Source organism: Populus trichocarpa, chromosome 5 (genome assembly GCF_000002775.5).
Source record: "Populus trichocarpa isolate Nisqually-1 chromosome 5, P.trichocarpa_v4.1, whole genome shotgun sequence".
NCBI lineage: Eukaryota > Viridiplantae > Streptophyta > Magnoliopsida > Malpighiales > Salicaceae > Populus > Populus trichocarpa.
Window position 1 is genome coordinate 777,831 of NC_037289.2, and position 20,770 is coordinate 798,600.

The 20,770-nt window shown below is 42.7% G+C and overlaps 1 pseudogene; it reads right to left on the minus strand.

Moving 5' to 3' along the window:
• Window positions 1–501: 501 nt before the first annotated feature.
• LOC112327525 (disease resistance protein RPM1-like) lies at window positions 502–2,302 on the minus strand (annotated as a pseudogene).
• Window positions 2,303–20,770: the final 18,468 nt, after the last annotated feature.

Sequence of the window (20,770 nt, forward strand, 5' to 3'; positions counted from 1 at the left end):
GTAGACGAAATACCAAAATAATTGTAGAAACTGACGAAATACCAAATTTTGCAGAAGTTGGATCCGCGAACTTGTGCTTGGGATTAAGCCTCGTTTCATAAAACCAGCTCTGATACCATGTTAAATTAATTGAGATCAAATAGAGAAAAGGAGGCTAGAATTCTGAATAATCTGTATATTATGAATGCATAGTCTTAACCTAAATACAAATAAAGTATATATAGGTCAAACTGAAAGTACTATTCTACCCTTAATAAATAAGACTACATAAATATTATTTAACAGTGACAAACATGGGCAAGATAGCAGGTTGGAAGATTCAACAACAGCAAAACAAAGACAAAGGAGCAGAGCAGAGGAGGGAAGAGGAGGGAAGAGCAACAGTTTTCTGTTTTCTGAGGCTCAGCATTACATGATGAAACGTCTATCCAGACCCGAGGAACTTGGCAGAGATCATGATTTTCCTGAGACTGGAGTCCTCTCCGTAGTTTACCCCTCTAATCACAGAAGAGTTTCAGAAACCCGTCTCCCCAGCCTCTGGTAGATACGGGTGATTGTTGTGATATGTTGAACTCTCCAGAAATCTTCACCACGGTACCTCTCTATTGTCTTGATGAATGTTGAAGGCATATACCACAGAACCAGGTCTCCTATATTTTTCAGGTTTTCAATCCCATCCGGCACAGTTTCTAGCACCGTGCATGCTGTGATGTCTAGCCTCTCTAACCCAGGCATTGATCCTTTTGCTATTCTGATGCGCCGCAATCTCTCCAGTTCATGGAGACCTAGCTTCTTCAGCTTTGAAAATCCACTAGGATCACAACACAGTTCTTCCCCTGCATAAGCTTGACGGAGTTCAAGCACCACCAAACTAGGCAATTTCTGGAGGGCCTTGAGAGGATCACATTTCAAACTAGAATATTGAAGCACTAGCTTGGAAATATACTGGAGTGAAGTTATCGATCCTGGTAAACCTGGAAGACTACCTTTGAGATTTAGTCGTTGGAGATATTTTGGAGGAGATGAAAGAGAGTCAAATTGTAAGAATTCAGTGTTGTTTAGTGAAACAAGATAAAAAGCAGTAAGGTGTTTCAACCTGTCCAAAGTATAACAGAGATCCATTCCCTGCTCTTCTCTTAGCTTTAAAATGCCCAGCCTTCTCAACTGAGTTAGCTTTCCCAACTCCCTGACTAACTCATAATCTTCATTAACTTCAACGCTTCCCAATTTCTGCAGGCTAGTCAATCTTCCTATTCCTGATGGAACTCTCATTCCATGAGTGTCAGGGAAGAACGATGATGACTGGAAACTGTGTCGATAGTTACGGAGCTGGCAAAGACATGTCAATTGAGTGATCCCAGCAGGCAAAGAAGACACAGGACTCCCTTTCAAATCAAGTATTTCCAAGTACTTGAGCTTCCTTATGGACTCTGGAAGCTCCCTTATCATGGTCCATCTCAAACTTAAGTATCTCAAATGAATCAGTTCAATCAATTCAGGTAGGAAGCTGGAAAGGGGAGCTCGATCTAAATTCAATACTATCAACAGATTGTAATTGCGAAAACCGTGCTCAAAAGAATGATGTGAAGAAAATGACAAAAAAGACCACAGATAAGGAAATCTCATATCTGATTGTACTTCCTCAGAGTTCTCATGGATTGATAGACGCCGAACTTTCTCATTCTTGCTGATTCTTGTTCCGTTTGCTATCATAACAAAAGATTCTTCCCTGGATTTCATTTGAATGATTTATCGCATTAGATCATGAACACGACATGTCTTGACCCTATTAAAATAATTCATCTCCACCACTTGGATCAAACTCCTATTCACGAGTTCATTAAGGTATTCCTCTGCTACTTCCTCCATTGTAAAACCTTGCTTCTCTTCCACAAACCTTTCAACTATCCATAGCCGGATCAACTTCATTCTTTTTATCAAATAATCCTCTGGAAAAACACTTAAATACAAATAACACTGTTTGAGGTAGTAAGGAAGATTATCGTAACTTAGTTGAAGTATTCTACGTAAACTCCCAAGGTCGTCGTTACTTTTCAATTTTGTAGCTAGGCAGTCATGGACTTTCTTCCATTCCAAACCTCCGTTTTTCTTCTTCGACAGTAGGCCTCCTATTGCTACAATTGCAAGTGGCAGTCCCTCACACTTCTTTAAGATATTTCGAGACATCTCTTCCAGTTCTGGAGGGCATACAGCCTTATGTTCCCCTCTGAAGGCTTTCATACAAAAGAGGGTCCAAGCTTCATTTTCTAATAAAGCTTGGAGTTCATAAACATGACTAGTGTTCTCTCTATAGATTCAGCCAAGTTACTTAAACGTGTAGTGAAGATAATTCTACTACCACAGTTACAATCAGGAAATGCATACTTTATTGTTTCCCAAGCGTTTACATTCCATACATCATCCAAAACAATGACATACCTCCTTCTCCATAGATAATTTCTTAGAGCATCAATTAATTGGAAGTCAGTCATTGATTGCAAATTATCCGGAACAGGTTCGTTTGCTGTCACCAGAAACCCCTGCAGAGCAACTCGTAGGAGCTCCGTGGATGCAAACGATTTGGAAACTGTAACCCAAGAATGGGTATCAAAGCTTCTTCTGATGGGGTGGCTGTCATATACTTTCTTTACGAGGGTTGCTTTTCCCAACCCACCCATTCCAACCACAGAGATACTGGAGAGCTTTTATATTGGTGGGAGAAACCACTGGTGGTGGCTTTGAAACACTCGGAGGGGATAAAACACACTGTTTTATTTCAAGAACAGAAGCTTACAATTAATTAACACAAAAGCTTAACAATACACGCCCTCTCTCTTTCTCTTTAGTGTTTCTCTCTATTCTCTCCCACACACAATAACATAAGCTGAGCACTCTATTTATACACGAATTCAAAACAAGAAAATTCAACCTTCAAGTGTGAAGGCGGTTGTGGACGGTGGTGTGAAGGCGGCTGGCGGCATGCAGCTGGTGGCTGGCGGCTGGTCGGTGGCAGCTGGTGGTTGCCTTCCTTGACCATCTAGATTGAGTTTAATATTCAACAAATCTCCCCTTTAAACTCAATCGAGGGATGTCATGCCAAGCATGAACACTTCTCATTTCAATGCCTTCTCTCTGCTTGTACCCTTTATCCACTAATTTGGCTTTCGTCTTGTAGACCCTTTTGACACCTATTGCTTTCTTGTTTTCTGGTGGATGAGTCGGCTTCCAGGTATCATTCTTCTCAATGGCATGTATTTCTTCATCCATTGTTGTTATCCATTTCTCTTCTGTGATAGCTTCATTGAAGCTTAATGGGTCACTATCTGCAAAGAAACAAAACAAATTTGTATCTTCCATTACTTGAGTGGCATCGTACAGCTCTTCAAGATTTCTCATCCTTCTTGGTTCTTCTGATGAGGATGCTGATGGTGGTGTTGATGATGATGCTCCTGGTGTGTTCCTCCTGTTGAATACAGGGAATCTGTGTACCGGACTTTGTGGTTCAACTGCTGGCATAATCACCGGACTTTGTGGTTCAGCTGCTGGCACAATCGGTTCTTCGACAAGTACTGTTGGTACTTCTTCACCTTCAAGGATCAAATCAATGTTGATCCATTTGACTGCTTCTTGATCATCATTCCATTCCCAAGATTTATCTTCTTCAAAGATAACATCTCTACTCATAATCACCTTCTTCGTGATGGGATTATACAGCTTGTATCCCATCCTTCTTTCACTATATCCGACAAAGATGCATTTCTCGCTTTTATCATCGAGCTTTCTCCTTCTTGCATCTGGGATCTTTGCATATGCCACACAACCAAATACTCGTAGATGAGTAACACTTGGTTTGTGACAACTCCATGCTTCTTCTGGAATGACTCCTTGCAAACTTCTGGTTGGGCAGCGATTCAGTAGATACACTGCACATGATACAGCTTCAGCCCAGTATTGCTTGGGCAACTTCTTTGCTTTGAGCAGACTTCTTGCCATGTCAAGAATCGTGCGATTCTTCCTTTCAGCTACACCATTCAGCTGTGGTGTATAAGCTGGTGTTGTCTGATGTCTGATGCCTTGTTGTGTACAATACGCTTCAAAGTCATTTGTTGTATATTCTCCACCTTGATCAGATCTCACTGTTCTGATCATGTAGCCACTTTGCTTCTCCACAATTGCTTTAAAATCTTTAAAACAATTGAATACTTCTGACTTCCTCTTCAGAAAGTATATCCTCGTCTTTCTACTAAAATCATCAATAAAAGTGAGGAAGTACCTATTTTGTCCAGTCGACATAGGCGTTATTGGGCCACACACATCTGTGTGTACTAACTCCAGTGGCCTCTTTGCTTTCCAGTTGACTTCTTTGGCAAAACTGGATCTGTGATGTTTGCTGAGGACACAACTTTCACAGACTTCATCTGGATGATCAATGTGAGGCAAACCTCTGACCATCTTCTTGCTTGCTAGCATCTTCAAGCTCGTGAAATTCAGATGTCCAAGCCTCAAGTGCCAAAGCCATTCTTCACTGTTGGTGATGGCACTCAAACACCTTGTTGCATCATACTGGATGTTCAAAGGAAACATCCTATTCTTGGACATTTTCACATAGGCCATTAATCTCCAATTGTTGTCTCTAATTGTCAGATGACAATTCTTCGAGTAAAAAGTATATCCTCTCTCCAAAAGTTGACCTAAGCTGATTAGGTTCTGCTTTATGGCTGGGACATAATAGACATTGGCGATGTAGCTGGAATCGCCATTCTTCAACTTGATTGGGATGCTGCCTTTACCTTTGGATGGAACCTTTGTGGTATCTCCAAAAGTAACTAGACCTTGCTTGGTCTCATCTAGATCACTAAATAACTCTCGGTAGCCGCACATGTGATTGCTGGCTTCAGTATCTAGATACCACATATTCTCCTGTTTCTCGCCAAGTTCTTGTTGGACAAGAAATGCAGCTTCTTCTCTGTCATCCTTCTCTGCATAGTTGGCTTGCTCACGTATCTCCAACGGAGCTTTCCTTCTGCATTCAGTGCTATAGTGCCCAAATTGATTGCAACTATAACATTGGATATTCCTCTTGTCACGGTTATTGTAACCGCCTCCTCTTCCTCTAGGAGTGAATGCTTGTTGTCCTCTACCTCCTCTGGTGGTGTTTCTACCACCTCTTTCTCTAAAGCTTGTATTCCAAGATCCTCTTCCTTGGAATTGCTGAAATCCTCCTCTGGATTGTTGACTTCCTGCTTGAGTGGTATATCCACTTGTTGAAGTCTCCCCTTGCTCATATCTCTCTTTGAGCGACAACTTTGCTTGTAAGGCATGCTCGATGGCCTTATCTCCATTTCTCTTTACAATCTTCTGCTCATGAGCTTGCAAAGAACTCATAAGTTCATCCACTGTCAACTTGTCCACTTCTTTGGACTCTTCAATAGCGACAACAACAAAATCAAATTTTGGATCTAGGGATCTCAAAATTTTCTCAGTAATTCGAGAATCTACGATGGCTTCTCCATTTCTCCTCATCTGATTGACTATCACCATAATCCTTGTGTGATAATCAGAAATAGATTCTGAGGACTTCATTTGCAATAACTCAAATTCACCTCGCAAAGATTGAAGACGAATCTTCTTGATTCTGTCAGCACCTTTGTATTTTTGTTGGAGAGCCTCCCATATATCATGTGATGTTTCAGCGGAAGCTATGATCTCGAATGTATCTTCATCAAGACCTTGGTAGATGATGGTCTTTGCTTTGTTGTCCTTCTTTCTGTTGACTTTCAGGGCTTGCTTCTGTGCCTCTTGTAAAGCATCTTCTTCTTCTTTAGACTCTGGTTCATCATAACCATAGTGTACAATCTTCAAACACTCTTGTGAACCAAGAAATGCCTTTAATCTGATGCACCAACTATCATAGTTGTCTTTGGTCAGCTTCGGGATGAGTGTTTGTGTACTTTCTGTAGTCATTTTGCTCTTTTAATGACTATATCTCCTTCTGGGAGTTGAATTTGGCAAAACCGACACTGTAGATCGATCCGGAATGACTTTGTAGAAATCAGGTCAGCAAATAGGTGAACCGGTCACAAAACCAATTCTGGGCGTCGGGCGGTTCGCTGGGTTGAACCGGGAATATTCTGTGGAATATTCTATCGGCTCGGCTGCGGCTAACAACGGCTCGGCTTATCGGCTTGGCTTGAGAAGGGAATATTCTATGGAATATTCTTCGGCGCGGCTGGGGCTTGGCTTGCGGCTCGGCGCGGCGCGGCTTAAACGGCTTGATATATGGCGCGCGTGGACGGCACTCGTCTTCAACCTCTGGCGCGCGTGGATGCGACTGGGAAAACAGTGCAGAATCTTCAGGCGGCGCGTGTGGGCTACCTCCGTCTCCGATGAAGCTGATTCTTGCGTCAGTGAGTTTGTATGGATGAGCTCTACACGATGGAATGATCAAAACTTGTTTTGGACAACTTTGAAAATTCGGCCATCTCCCAAAACACTTCTGTTTTCTGACGAACGAGGCTCTGATACCAATTGTTGGTGGGAGAAACCACTGGTGGTGGCTTTGAAACACTCGGAGGGGATAAAACACACTGTTTTATTTCAAGAACAGAAGCTTACAATTAATTAACACAAAAGCTTAACAATACACGCCCTCTCTCTTTCTCTTTAGTGTTTCTCTCTATTCTCTCCCACACACAATAACATAAGCTGAGCACTCTATTTATACACGAATTCAAAACAAGAAAATTCAACCTTCAAGTGTGAAGGCGGCTGTGGACGGTGGTGTGAAGGCGGCTGGCGGCTGGTCGGTGGCAGCTGGTGGTTGCCTTCCTTGACCATCTAGATTGAGTTTAATATTCAACATTTTCTTCTCCTTCTACAAGCCACGAAACCAGTAGATGTTTTGGGTTCTCAATTCCCACGACATCAGCTTCATCTAAGTAAAGAGCAGCTAACCGGGGATCATGCCATTTCTCTACGGTAGCACTGGAGGTTGATGGCATGTCTATCCTATTCAAAGAAAATGCATTTCTTCTCTCTGAAATGGCTTTCACCCTTGCTTTAATGCTTTGTAGCTGTACTGCCAGACGGTGCCATGCACTTAATTTACGAATGGAACGATATGAATTGCGAAGATAATGGATAAAACCACTCCCGTGAGATGGAGCAAACCGGAGCATGAACTCTTCAAGAATGTCCTCAGCATCATAAGCCACATCTCTCACTTGTTTGACCCAGGCTCTCAGTCCTTGATCACTCTCCCCCCCTTCTTCCGCATCCTGAAGGAAAGATTTCATGCTATACAAATCATCCTGTAGTTCAACGATTCCCCCTCTAACTCCTCCCAAGAACCGTGTTTCTTCTGCTACAAAGGAAGCCAGTTTCTCGAGCGCCACCTGCACTGCGTGTTAGGATATTGCCATTTGTGGCAATACCCCACCACTAAGCAAGTGGAAGCATGAATTGTGCCACAATTCATGCCATGCTTTAAGGCTATTGGCCCCTCCATGTTGACCATTAAATGCCTATAAAGGAGGCTTATATTTGAGAGAAAAATGAGAGAGAGAGAACGTGAGTGTGTGCAAGAGAGTGGAGAGAAAGAGAGCTGCAATGGCAGCAGCCTTGCTGCCATTGCAGCAGCTGCAAGAGCAGCAATGAGAGTTGATGAGTTGAGTAGAGTGGATGTAATCCTCCTCCTCCATGTATTTATTGTATTCTTTCTCTATCTCTAATAAAATGAACCTCTCCCGTGGATGTAGGCAATTTGCCGAACCACGTAAAATATTGTCTCAGTGTGCTTTACCCTCCGATGAGCAACTATCAGTACACCCCCGGTCCGCGCATGGGGGTGCCGGAATTCCCCAACAATTGGTATCAGAGCACATGGTTTAAAGGGGTGTTTGATTTTGCTCAAAAATGAAAGTTGTCAAAATTGTATTTTGACCATACCACTGTGTAGAGGAGGAAGAGAAGAAGCCACTGTTGAAAACCGCGTCGAAATCGGACGTCGAAAACCTCCGCACGCGCCGGCGAGGAGACTGCCCACGCGCACAGACGCGCGCCACGCGTCACACGCGTCTTCTTCACCCGGATGAGCCGACCCGACCCGAATACCAGATGACCCGACCCACGTGCCAGACCCGGATCTTAATGACGTCATCATGTCGTAAGCATGACGCCAGCATGCACAGTTGGCATGCCATGTCAGCGCCCAGTCATCAGACACGCCAGCACAGTGGGTCCCAGCACAGTGGCTGCGCCGAGCCGAGCCGTTTTGAAGCCGAGCCGCGAGCCGAGGGATAAGATTCTGTGCAGCAGAGTCTATGTGAAACCGGATCTAAGATTGAATCTGGGCCGTTCATCAGGCCAGAATTGTTTTGATCAAATCTTAGCCGTTTGAAATGCGATTTGGACGATTTCAGACTTGATTCCAGCTAATTTGATCATTCCGGATGCAATGGTACGGTCCGATCATTGAGATTTGAGACCAAAAATGGCGGTGGTGAATTAACAAAAGAGATTGCCCGATCAGGAGGCATCTGAAGGTCATCATGGTGGTCGATGGAGATGAAGAAGAAGAAGAAGGTGCACATGTTTACCCAATTACATGTGCTGAACTGCTAAGTGGGGAGAAATTTAACTGCCTTGAGGGAAGGCAAAATTGGGACACTCTGGACACCCGATCAAGTGGACAATTAGAGGTGTTGAGTGAAAATTGATGAAGACCAATCTTAACGAATCTAAGCACTGGTAGTCTCGCCAGATGTTGAGAAATCATTTATTAAACCAGTATATTCCAGATCACTTGTAAAGGAAAGCCGCAACAAAGCTAGCAAATGGTTGTATATACGGAAAGACAGTATGATGGATAGATATGGCCTAAGAAGTTCTGTCTAGGAGATTGGGTTTTAAGCGGGACCAGTGTGACCCCTCCAATCTTTCCTGGGAACTTGCTTAGTGGAAGGATTATCCATACGGTACTATTTTCGTATATATAGCAGTTTGTAATGAAACAGTTGAAGACTAGCAGGATGGCGGCACAAGGGAACAGTTGGGTTCCGAAGGTTCAAGGATCTGATGAAATGGTGATTTCTCCAAAGAAGTTAGATTCGGTGATTGTGATTTCTCGAGGGGAGAATTGATGAAGACCCTGATAATGGAAGAGGAATACAGCAAGGGGATAAAGATTGGCACCCTATTTTGACTTGGACAGGTGTTGTGACAGGATGAGCTGCTGTCAAACATAAGCAAGGAATAGGGGAAAATCTGGAGAACAAAAATTGCACGAGGGCACACGGAGATTGTGCAGGAGTACCCGTAGGATCCAACGAGGTACTGTAATGAGACAACAGGTGCAAGGAGAAGAAGTGTTCCCAGATGAAGCTCAGAGCAGAGACTGTTAAAGTTTGTACAACAGGAAGTCTCTTATGCTCTTAATGAAGACAACAGGCGAAGACCTTTCCAATGCATGCAAGGATGGAAAGAGAGCTGTTGCAGAGGCACCTAATTGAGGGGGTGCAAACGCCTGTGATAAAAGGCAACCGCCTATGATGAAAGGCGAAGACACCAAAGATAATTGGTGTAGGTGGAGCTGTCAAACAGAAAGGCACAGAAGCTCCAAACATAGAAATCGAGGTGAAGGATTGCGAGGCGTATACCGCAACTTTCTCTTTCTATGTAGTCAGTGGCAGTAATCTCTCCCATAAGTGCACATGGTGGTAGAGACTTTTGGAGCCACTTTGAAGCATCTCAGCTGAAGGAGGATGCGGCCACCTATGAAAGGTGAAGACATCTTAGATGAAAGGTGTGTGAGGGCCATAATAGAAGCCCGAATCAGACCGCCCCATGACAACGGGCAAAGACACCTTAGAAAAGGTGTGAGGGCCGTGATAGAAGCCCATTTCAGACCGCCGTATGACGACGAGCGGAGACACCTAAGGAGAAGGTGTGTGGGCCACGATATGAGCCCAGTTCAGAACAACCCCAAAGCCGATGTGATGGCTAGATACAAGTGGACAGGTGTATGGATAGCCAATGAAGTGGCTATGATGAGTATGGAGACAAATGCAGGATTGACTTTCATGGATATTGCCCCCATGCTAAAGATCAATGAGCTATAAGACATTTGCCTTGGACAATAAGTGTGTGACTTGTGGAGCATTAAGACGCGGCTGCTATGAAGAAGCAGAAGGGCATGCGCAGGTTCCGAGAACGAGTTGACTCTTGTCAAGGTGGTGAGCTCGGTAATGGCATTGTAATACTCAGAGTATGAAGACAGATATGGATCAACCTTTAATGGGCTGCCCCCATGGTTAAAGGTGGAGAGCTACCTGGACTCTTACGACTAAGAGCGAGAGACTCACGGAGAAGTAAGGTGTGGTTCCTAGGGTGGAACAGAGGGCAGGCGCAACTCCTGGATGAGTAGACTCTTGGAAGAGTGGTGAGCTTGTGATCACATTGAAATACTCAATGACTGTCGCACTTGGAAATATTTGTTTGAGGGGGTGTTGTAAGCCTTGTGTAAGGCTTGAAAAATCATTCCGGACCGAGCATGATTGATACACTCGAAAGGGAATGTTGTGTTGAAGACGCTCTCAGAATGGTAAGCTTGGAAGAGCTGCAAGATGCAAACCTGTGCTGAAGAAGCAAGAGGACAATTGCCCACAAAAATGGAAAAGGGGGTGATTGTTAGGATATTGCCATTTGTGGCAATACCCCACCACTAAGCAAGTGGAAGCATGAATTGTGCCACAATTCATGCCATGCTTTAAGGCTATTGGCCCCTCCATGTTGACCATTAAATGCCTATAAAGGAGGCTTATATTTGAGAGAAAAATGAGAGAGAGAGAACGTGAGTGTGTGCAAGAGAGTGGAGAGAAAGAGAGCTGCAATGGCAGCAGCCTTGCTGCCATTGCAGCAGCTGCAAGAGCAGCAATGAGAGTTGATGAGTTGAGTAGAGTGGATGTAATCCTCCTCCTCCATGTATTTATTGTATTCTTTCTCTATCTCTAATAAAATGAACCTCTCCCGTGGATGTAGGCAATTTGCCGAACCACGTAAAATATTGTCTCAGTGTGCTTTACCCTCCGATGAGCAACTATCAGTACACCCCCGGTCCGCGCATGGGGGTGCCGGAATTCCCCAACACTGCGATCATGGCCATGGCTACTTGCTCCAGAATCACCAATCCTGATCTCTTTTCTCTCGCCAAAAATTTGAAGAACGGAAAAACAAAAACCCTTGATGCAGTTTCTATCTCAGATGTTTGCTACAGGGTTCCAAGCTTAATTAACAATTCCTTCTACTGATTCATTGCGCATGAAAGATAACATTTTTTTCATTTAAGAAAATTATTATGTGGACCATATGGCCCTAGGCAAATTAAGGCCTCACATATAGCCAGCTATAGCATAGGATAGCCAGTGGTATCATTTGTCATTTTTATAAGTTAGGGGGCTGATATGGTATTTAAAAAATGATGATTTTTTTTTTAATTTTAAATCTTAAGACTAATACCTAACTAAAAATTCCTTCTGCTGATTCATTGTTCATGTGATAATGTGCTTGGCATGTGTCCAACAAGACATGTCATATTGCAATAGGATAACATTCTTGTGTTTTTACATGGGCAGGAAGCTACCTAAACCTCTGATACATGTGTTTTACTCCTGGTTTTATAAATTAGAAAGTGTAAATTGTAAAACCCAACCAATAAGATATCTACATGCATGTTATCAGTAAGTGTAAATTGTAGATTAATATTTTTCACCAGTAAGTTATCCTAGTGCTTGCTTGAACTTGCTCAACAAACAGATTAAAAAAATGAAGTTTCACCGATCAGTCATCAGAGTCTGTAAATGTTACAGATGATTTAAGTTTGTTTACCAAATTTTTCAAGAACATGTTTATCTTTGGTAGCTTATTGTCATAGCTGTGAACTCCGAAGAAAATTGATCTAAGAAATCAAAGTCCTGCAATGTAATTCCATTTTGTTCTAGATTGTACATGCATACAGGCTTGGTGATTATGCTCAAGAAGAAAACTAAAGAAATAGTAGACGAGTAGTGTACTGAAAATAAATATTTTTTTGGCATGTAAGAAGAAATATTATGTATTTTCATCATACTACATAGATTGGGTATAGAGTTTATCCTCCGTTGAGGTCAGTTTACACCTCAGATCTAAAACAATAGCACACAAGAATTAAAAAAGAGGAGGGATCGCAAGGGGTACAAGATTTGCAACCAAAAATATGAACTGACATGTTGAGGAAACAGAAGGGAGGTGTTTTTTTAAACACAAGGCAGATTTTTTTTATTTTCTTCCTTTTGGTCATTAAATTTTTAAAAGGGGCTTTGATTTGATTCCTACAAGTTGCTGGCAAATCTTCAGTGTTTCGACAGGCAGCCTCATGAACAAAAGAAAGGCATTCTGCGACCACTCCAAGCTTCTCGTTGCTACCCTGTTCCGATTAGAAATAGAGATTCAAGAAGCTATGCTACGTCCTGAGAGAAGAGTTCCAACAAAATCTACTGTAAGTTCCCAAGACACTCTTTTTCCAGAAAATCATTCCTCTGCTTTGCATAAAGCGATCCATGAATCTGTAGAAGAGGAACCTGTATGGTTAGGACATTGTCTTGTTGGGTCAATTAAAGAGGGTGTGAATTAACGTGGGCCTGGTTTCACTATGCAATAGAGACAATGAAGATAAAGCAGGAAGAGGAAAAGAAGCCTCAATTGCTCAACATGGCAAATTCAGTTGAAGTGACTCGACTCAAAGAAACCAAATTCAGTTGTTTATATTTGCTTTGGAAGCATGGCGAACTTCACTGCCTCTCAGCTTAAGGAGATTGCAGCAGGTCTCGAAGCTTCTGGGCATCAATTTATCTGGGTAGTTAGAAGAAGCAAAAAGGGTCAAGAAGACAAGGAAGATTGTTTACTTCAAGGATTTTAGGGAAGAATGGAAGGCAAAGGCCTAATTATTAGAGGATGGGCACTCCAAGTTTTGATTCTTGATCATGAAGCAATAGGTGCATTTGTGACTCATTGAGGATGGTGACCGATGTTTTGCTGAGCAATTCCATAATGAAAAGTTGGTGACCGATGTTTTAAAAACTGGAGTTGGTGTTGGAGTTAAGGAATGGCTTACAGTGCATGGAGATTGTTGTAACCTATTTTTGGGTCCCCCCACAAAAATATAAATATATAGCCGGAAGAAATTAGAAAAATAATAAAAGGTGGGAGCGCTCAGAAAAGAATCAGAAAAATTGATGAAGGAGGTTCAGAAATACAAGGAGTGAAATTTTTTACAGGATATACTTGAATGATGAGAGCCCTGTTAGAAAAGAAAAATTAATTTTGAAGAGAAAAGGCCAAAATTGGATGTTTATGGACTCAATTGGATTTTATTGAAGGTTTAATTGAATTTATAGAGGATTTGATTGCAAGAAAAATTGATTTTTAAGTCAATTTAGGCTTTAATTGGAAGAAATTAAAGTTCTGGGGTCGAATTATAATTTTTGAGAGTTGATTTAGTTAAATCAGGGGTTAAATTGAAGAAATTGAAAGTTTGTTGATCAATTGAGGGTCAAATTGCATAAATCAGAGACCAAGGACCGAAGTGAAACACACGGCCAACTATGGGGGCGGAGACCGAAATACTGTTCCTCTTTCTTCTTCCCCCAAACATGCAGCGGGGAAGAAGGAAAAAGGAGCTTTTGTTTAAATTTTGTCGGGGCCTCTCTCGCCTGGAGCCCACCGACCAACCCGAGGCCCCATGCCGTTGGAGCCGAACCTCGACAGTAGCACCCAATGGCCGACCAGCCGCCGCTTGCCCTACTCCCATGCGCAACGGTAAGAAGCCCCACTCACTTGGCTCTATAAATAGCACCCAACACAGCAGTAAAGGGGGGAGGGGAAAACGGAAAAAAAAAACAGAGGAGAGGGGGATTTTGGAGGGATGAGAGGGCTCTTTTGAAACTGAAAAGGGAGGGAGAGTTTGAACGAAAGAGAAAGGAGGAGGAAGGAAACACAGGAGGACAAGACAGATAGAAGAGGGGAGAGACAGACAGAGGGGGAGACGATAGAGACAGGAGGCAGGAGGGAAAGGAAAGCACAAAAAAAAATAAACAGAGAAAGACACAGAAGAAGGAACGAAAGCAGGGGAACCTTTGGAAAGTTGAACGAGAGAAAAGTGAATGGAGAGCAGAGAAGGAAAGGATTTCTGAAACAGAGGGAGGAAAAATACAAACGCACCAACACTGCTAGGGATCTTCGTTTTCTTGCTCACCTGCTTCTCCCTCCCGCTGCAGCACCACAACACCACTGGAAAAAAAAAAAGCAGCAACAGCACCTCTGCAAGGAGAAGAAGAACTGAGCCTCACTCCTGGAACCGCTGCCATTCCTCTTCATCAACACTGCCCACCTCCTTCCTCAGCTCATCATCTTCATCCCAACCGGCGCTGCACCATTGGAAGAAAAGGCGGCATTTGCTCTGCACGGGGAAGAAGAAGGAGTAAACAGCTGTTGTCCTCAACCTTCCCAGCCACTGTCATCTTCCTCCCACCCGTTGCTGCGCCATTTGAAGAAGGGCAGCGACCTGCACCTCTACTCAGACGAAGATAGCAGCAGCAAGACACTGCCAGACACCAACTCACCAAGGATAGCTCACCATCTTCATCCCAGCCATTCCCTACCACCTGCACCTCCATGAAGTTGATGTAGAGAGGGAAGAACAGCGTTGACAGAGGAAACAAAGGAAACCAAGAGAAGGAGCAACGCCTCTGCAGAGGGGAAGAGAAAACAGCTGCTGTCCCCGGCTTCCACAGCCACCGACCAACATCCAAGCCACCCCCGGTCGGCCACCATCATCACCACCTCCAGCTGCCACCATTCTCTCAGTCGGCAACAGCACCATGAGAAATGGAAGGAGAAGACAGAAACAGAGGGAAACAGAGTAGAAAAAAAACACAGAGAAGAAAGGAAGAAAGGCCGACCACCCTCCCGGTCATCCTCCGGTCAGCAACCGCCAGCAGCACCGCCTTCAGAGCCACCACAGGTCAGCCCTCTGACCCTTATCTCTGTTTACTGTTCATCGTCTTGCATGCAGAACGTGCACTGTGCACGTTCTGCAAGCAAGGAAATAATTACCCGGTTACTGTGTGCACAGTAACCGGTTAATTAATTAACGGGTTACTGTTCACCTGCACTGTGTGTACAGTGAACAATAACCAGCCATGTGGTTTTGGGCTGGGCTGAGTCCAGCCCTGTAGAAACCAGGCCCCAATTTATTTCGGGCCGATTTTGGCCCAGTTTCCTTTTGGGCCGGGTCTGGCCCGCTCGAACAAAAATTCTTCAAAAAATTATTTCAAAAAATGTGATTTTCTGTAATTTTATTACTGTATTTTGATCAATATCGGTTTGTATTTTTATACTGTAAAGATACAAATCCGGTTTTAAAATAATCGGTTTTTGTCAAGTTTTCAAAAAATGTTTTGTTTTCATGCATACGGCCTAGTCTCTCCAATATATATATATATATAAATATTATAACATCATATTTTTACACAACAAAGGAAATTTTCAAAAAACAATATATGTATTAGCATGCATTTTGGCTTTAATAACCAGTCTATTTAAGCCATGAGAACTAGGCCAATATTTCAAAAATTCTAAAAAATCTTTTGTTTTCTTTTAGTATTTGGGATTACGAATTTATACGTAAAACGTATTCCTAAATATTAATAATAAAGTTTTGGTATAGACATTAGAACGGTTAGGACTTTACCCGAGAAGATAAAGACCTTCTTACTAAGGAGGATTTTTCTTGAACCATAGACAGACCAACAACTAGGAAAACATGAAAACACCTTAAATTTTATCAGACAATAAAACGATGCAGCTTACCTTAGGTAGGGCGTATTTGGGGTGCTAATACCTTCCCTTTACGCAACCAGTCCCCGTACCCGATCTCTGAGACCAGTTAGGGTTTCTAGTGACCAAAATACTAGGTGGCGACTCCCATTCCATTTTCTACCAATAAAAGACTATTTTTTTTGTATCCCCATAGATATAGATAAATTTACATTGTAGATTTAAGAAAATGGAAAAAAAACTTCAATAGATTTTCGCCGCGACGCCGCACACGTGCGACAGAATGGCGACTCCACTGGGGACCTTGTGGACTAAGCTTTGTTTTTGTCTGAATTGTTTTTGTTTTCGTGTGTTTTTTAATATACCTTTCCTTTTGTTATCTGCTTATATGCTTTAAATATTTTTACGCATATTGTTCATGCATTTGTATAGAACTGTCTCATGCATCTTATAGAACTGTCACATGCATCACATACTTTGATTTTGAGAAGCACACACAAGCTTTAAGCTAGGAGGGGGATTAGCGATCTGCCCTATGACTATTGGTCAGGGTTCAGATGCGTGAAACACCCAACTCATATCTGAGTGCCTGCTTGGTAATGGTGGGTATACTTACCTTAACTGTTCCTTGCAACGCCCCCATACTGTCTTTACGAAGAACGTCACTGGGCAGATATGAGACCCTTTTAAAGACCAAATAGAAAACCTACCCATTCTCACCTAATAAATAGAACTTGTCCTTGGGATATCTATCTTACGTTCATTTGCATCATGATTAATAATGTTAAATTCATCAATCCAGGTTCTGAGCCGAAATCATGACTAAGTACCTATCTTTCCAAGAGTTTGGGCAAGACTCTGAGTTGACTCAAGTAGCTGAAGGAAAATGCCCAAGAATCGATGCTAGTAGGTTGCCTTGTATTACCAAGATAAATCACATGGTAAATGACTTGGGGAAGTTAGTGTTTATTATGGAATATATTGATGAGACTATTTTTGAAAGGCGATACGGGAGAATTGCACAACTAATGAGGTTACCCGTACAAGCAGCAGCAATCAAAGCCCTGCTGAATTTTTGGGATCCTAGTTATCGGAGTTTTACCTTTGGGAACATTGATATGACACCGACTTTGGAGGAATATGAAAGGATTCTAGATTTTCCAAACAACAGCCACAAGATCTATCCAAGGCGAAGATTTGAAGACACAGCTTCGGAGGTAGTCAGTTTATTAGGCTTGGGAAAGATTAGTCAATGTAGAGTCGCCGAGGGGGGTTTCAAATGGAAGATCATAGAAGCCCGAATGAAGAAAAATGCCGAAGAAGGCAAGTTAGGAGAGGAACGATACAGGTTGGTGGCCTTCGCCATTTTTGGGCTAGTATTGTTCCCTTCCGAAATCGGAGTCATCAGTTTGGAAGCAGCAAGTGTCTTCATAGAGTACGAGCGTGACCAGATCAATCCTTCATCAGCCATTTTGGGAGAAACCATGTTATCACTCAATCATTGCAGAATGCATGGAAAAGGAGCCATGAGATGTTGCACCCCTATGTTGTATTTATGGATTATCAATCATATCGAAACACCAAGGGACATTTTTAACAACTTTTGGTGGTTTGACCTACGACCGTTAAAGGTTACCATGGATGAGACTTGGAAGAATTGGGATGAGAAAGCATGGATAGATAAGTATGCAACATTGCCAAGGAGCAACTTCAAATGGAAAGCACCATGGATGAACAATGCCATCTGCAAAATGAGCTGTGGAAATAAGATATGGGTTCGCTTGATTGGTATAACCGGGTACATCAGTTACGCGCCCGCCCTAGTAACAAGACAGTTGGGTGGAATGCAGTACGCGCCAAGAACTCTGGGTTTAGCTGATTTCATCGGTTTATTCAAGCACCAACCCTTCCTCGAAGAGATGGAGCTTATCCGACAAGATTGGGAAAGACCCCTGATGGTAAAAAGGGAAGAAGGGAGCACATTTGAAACATCATTCAGCCAGAATTATGCAGTTTGGAGGAATGAAGAGCTTTTTGAAGAAAGGGGTTTCTCCATACCAAAACATCCAGAATCCGCAATAGAGCAACCAAAAAAGAAAAGGACTGATATTGAGGAAGAGCTGAGAAAGCAGCTAGAACAATGTAGAATTGATCTCAGCAAGAGCAAAGGGCAGCTGCGACTGTTAGAAAATCAATTAGAGGAAGAAAACACGATGAGGGTTTACTTGAACCAGCAGTTGGAAAAACAGGATAAACAATTGACATCTTTAAAGGAATGGCAGAAAAGGGCCGAGGTAGCTGAAGAAATAGCAAAAGCGGTCCAGGCTGAGTTAATGAATCGAATAACCGAGTATGATGAGTTGTCTAACAAAAACGGGCTCACACAAAAAGAGTTGGCTAAGGTTAAAAGATCTACCAAAGGCAAGATGAGTGTCGATAAGGAGATGGTGGATTCCTTGAAAAAAGGAAGGAGCATTCTTGTAAAGAAAGTAGAAGTTGAAAAAGAGAAAAATCGGTTAGCCCATCTCGACATAGAAGAGGAAAGAAGGATCAGAGCTCAATATATGATGCAACTGGAGGAAGAGAGAAGTTCAAGAAAGGCTGCAGAGTCTGATATGAGAGATTACCAGAAAAGAGCCGAGTCTTCAAAAGGAAGGATGATGGCTTTACAATCGGAAATCAAGATGCGAGAAGAAGAGAGAAGCCGTTACTTCGAGATGGAAGAAGAGCTCAGTAAGGCTAAGCAAGAGCGTCAAGAATGTCAAGAATGTCAAGGCTACATGGACAGCTTTACGGTCCAAATTAACTCCAAAATAGCCGAGCTGGATATCGAAAAGGAAGAACTGCAGAGGGTAAGGGATAAGTTGGCCCGGTCGGATGATATGGTTCGAGTGTTGGAAAGAAGTAATGAAGCCCTAGGAGCCAGCAACGAAGTGATAATTGCAGATAACACTGTGTTCCATGATAAGATAAGGCATATAACGAAGCAGGTCGAGCAAGCAGCCCGTTATGCGGAAAGGTTGCAACGACAAGCTACTCAAGTGGGAAATGATGCTTTAAAGTATCGAGAATATATGGCGGCCATCACCTGTTTTATTGGGGATTTAGCTAATAGAGGAAATGCCTTTTAAGGGTAGCAATGTATAACGCCCTGTTCTGTTATCAATGTATGAGCTTCTTCTATTTATAAGAAGGCATGACCTATCTTTCTTTCTAAATATGTTTTGGTAAGCTACTATGATAAAGAACTTGGCAAACCCTCCTTTACAGTAATCGGGTCAACTCAGAAATCTTGCCTAAAGGATTACGAAAGTCATGAGTCGGCTCTAAAATATACATTGCATGAGCATCATATTTTCATCACACATTTTGTTTTTAATTCATCATATGCATTCCAGATCGTGAAACATAGGTCCCACATCCAGAGTCCACCAAACCCGGTCCAGATCAAGAATGGAAAATGAAGAAAGAGCTCACTTAGAGTCGCACTACCAGACCGAGTTGGAATCTGTGAAAAATGAAGTTTCTCGACTGACCAATCTGCTTGAGCAACTCTTAAGAGCCAAGAACGGGGAGGGAACGTCTACCCAACCACCTATAGGAGCACCGTCAGTTCATGTCCCGGGGGTATCTCAGAACTTGGGGGCAGATTCAGTGACGGGGCAGCAATTTGCGCCTGCCATTCCCATTCAGCCCCCTCAAGCTCACATCACTGTAGATGGGCCTTCCGATAATAGGTCCACTGGATTTATGAACAATGACAAGATATCAGCCTTGGAAGAAAGGTTAAGAGCAGTCGAGGGAAATGACTGGTTTGACCCCATGCGAGCGTCTGAAATATGCTTGGTGCCAAACATCACGGTACCAAAAGATTTTAGGATACCGGAGTTTATAAGGTACACTGGGTTGGAATGCCCAAACACTCACCTTCGATCTTATTGCAATAAGATGGCTGAGGTGATTCATGACGATAAGTTACTGATCTACTTTTTCCAAGACAGTCTATCGGGGTCGGCGCTAAGTTGGTACATGAGGCTGGATAATACCAGGATTAAGAAATGGAAGGATTTAGTGGAGGCTTTCCTTAAGCAATACAAGTTCAATTTGGAAATTGCTCCAGATCGAACAAGCCTTATGTCAATGGAAAAGAGAAGCCAAGAGTCAGTAAAGGCTTATGCGCAAAGATGGAGGGACGAGGCCACTTATGTGCAACCTCCTTTGATAGAAACGGAGATGGTGACTTTGTTCGCCAATACATTCAAGGCACCCTACTATGAGCATTTAATGGGTAGTTCAGCTCAGCATTTCTATGATGTTGTACGCATAGCGGAAAGAATAGATCAAGGGATTAAAGCTGGACGCATAATTGAGCCATTGGAGACAAAGGGTTTTATTGGAAGAAAAATGAAAGGTCCCGTTAACAACTTCGAAGGTGGGTCCAATGACAAGATAACGGATTCATATAACCCTCATGTGGCCCACATAAACTTTAACAAATCTTTTTCCCCTAATCGAGCAAATAACCAGTCAAACATCCAAAACAACGACCAAAGACCAAACACAAGATACATTGCAGAACAACTACCGCCATTACCCATGCCTTTGAAGGAAATGTATGCCAAACTACTGAGCATTGGACAAATAGCTCTTATCCCTACATTACCACTACAACCACCATTCCCCATCTGGTATAAGCCCGAGTTGACTTGCGAGTACCATGCTGGTATTCCCGGACATTGTCTTGAAACGTGCTACGCTTTCAAGAACATGTTGTTGAAGCTCATCAAGATAGGATGGGTGTCGTTTGAAGACACACCCAATATCAATTCAAATCCATTGCCTGGTCATGACAAAAGTAATAGGGGATAAAGGGTTGGAAAACCTTGGTCAAGAATCGTCA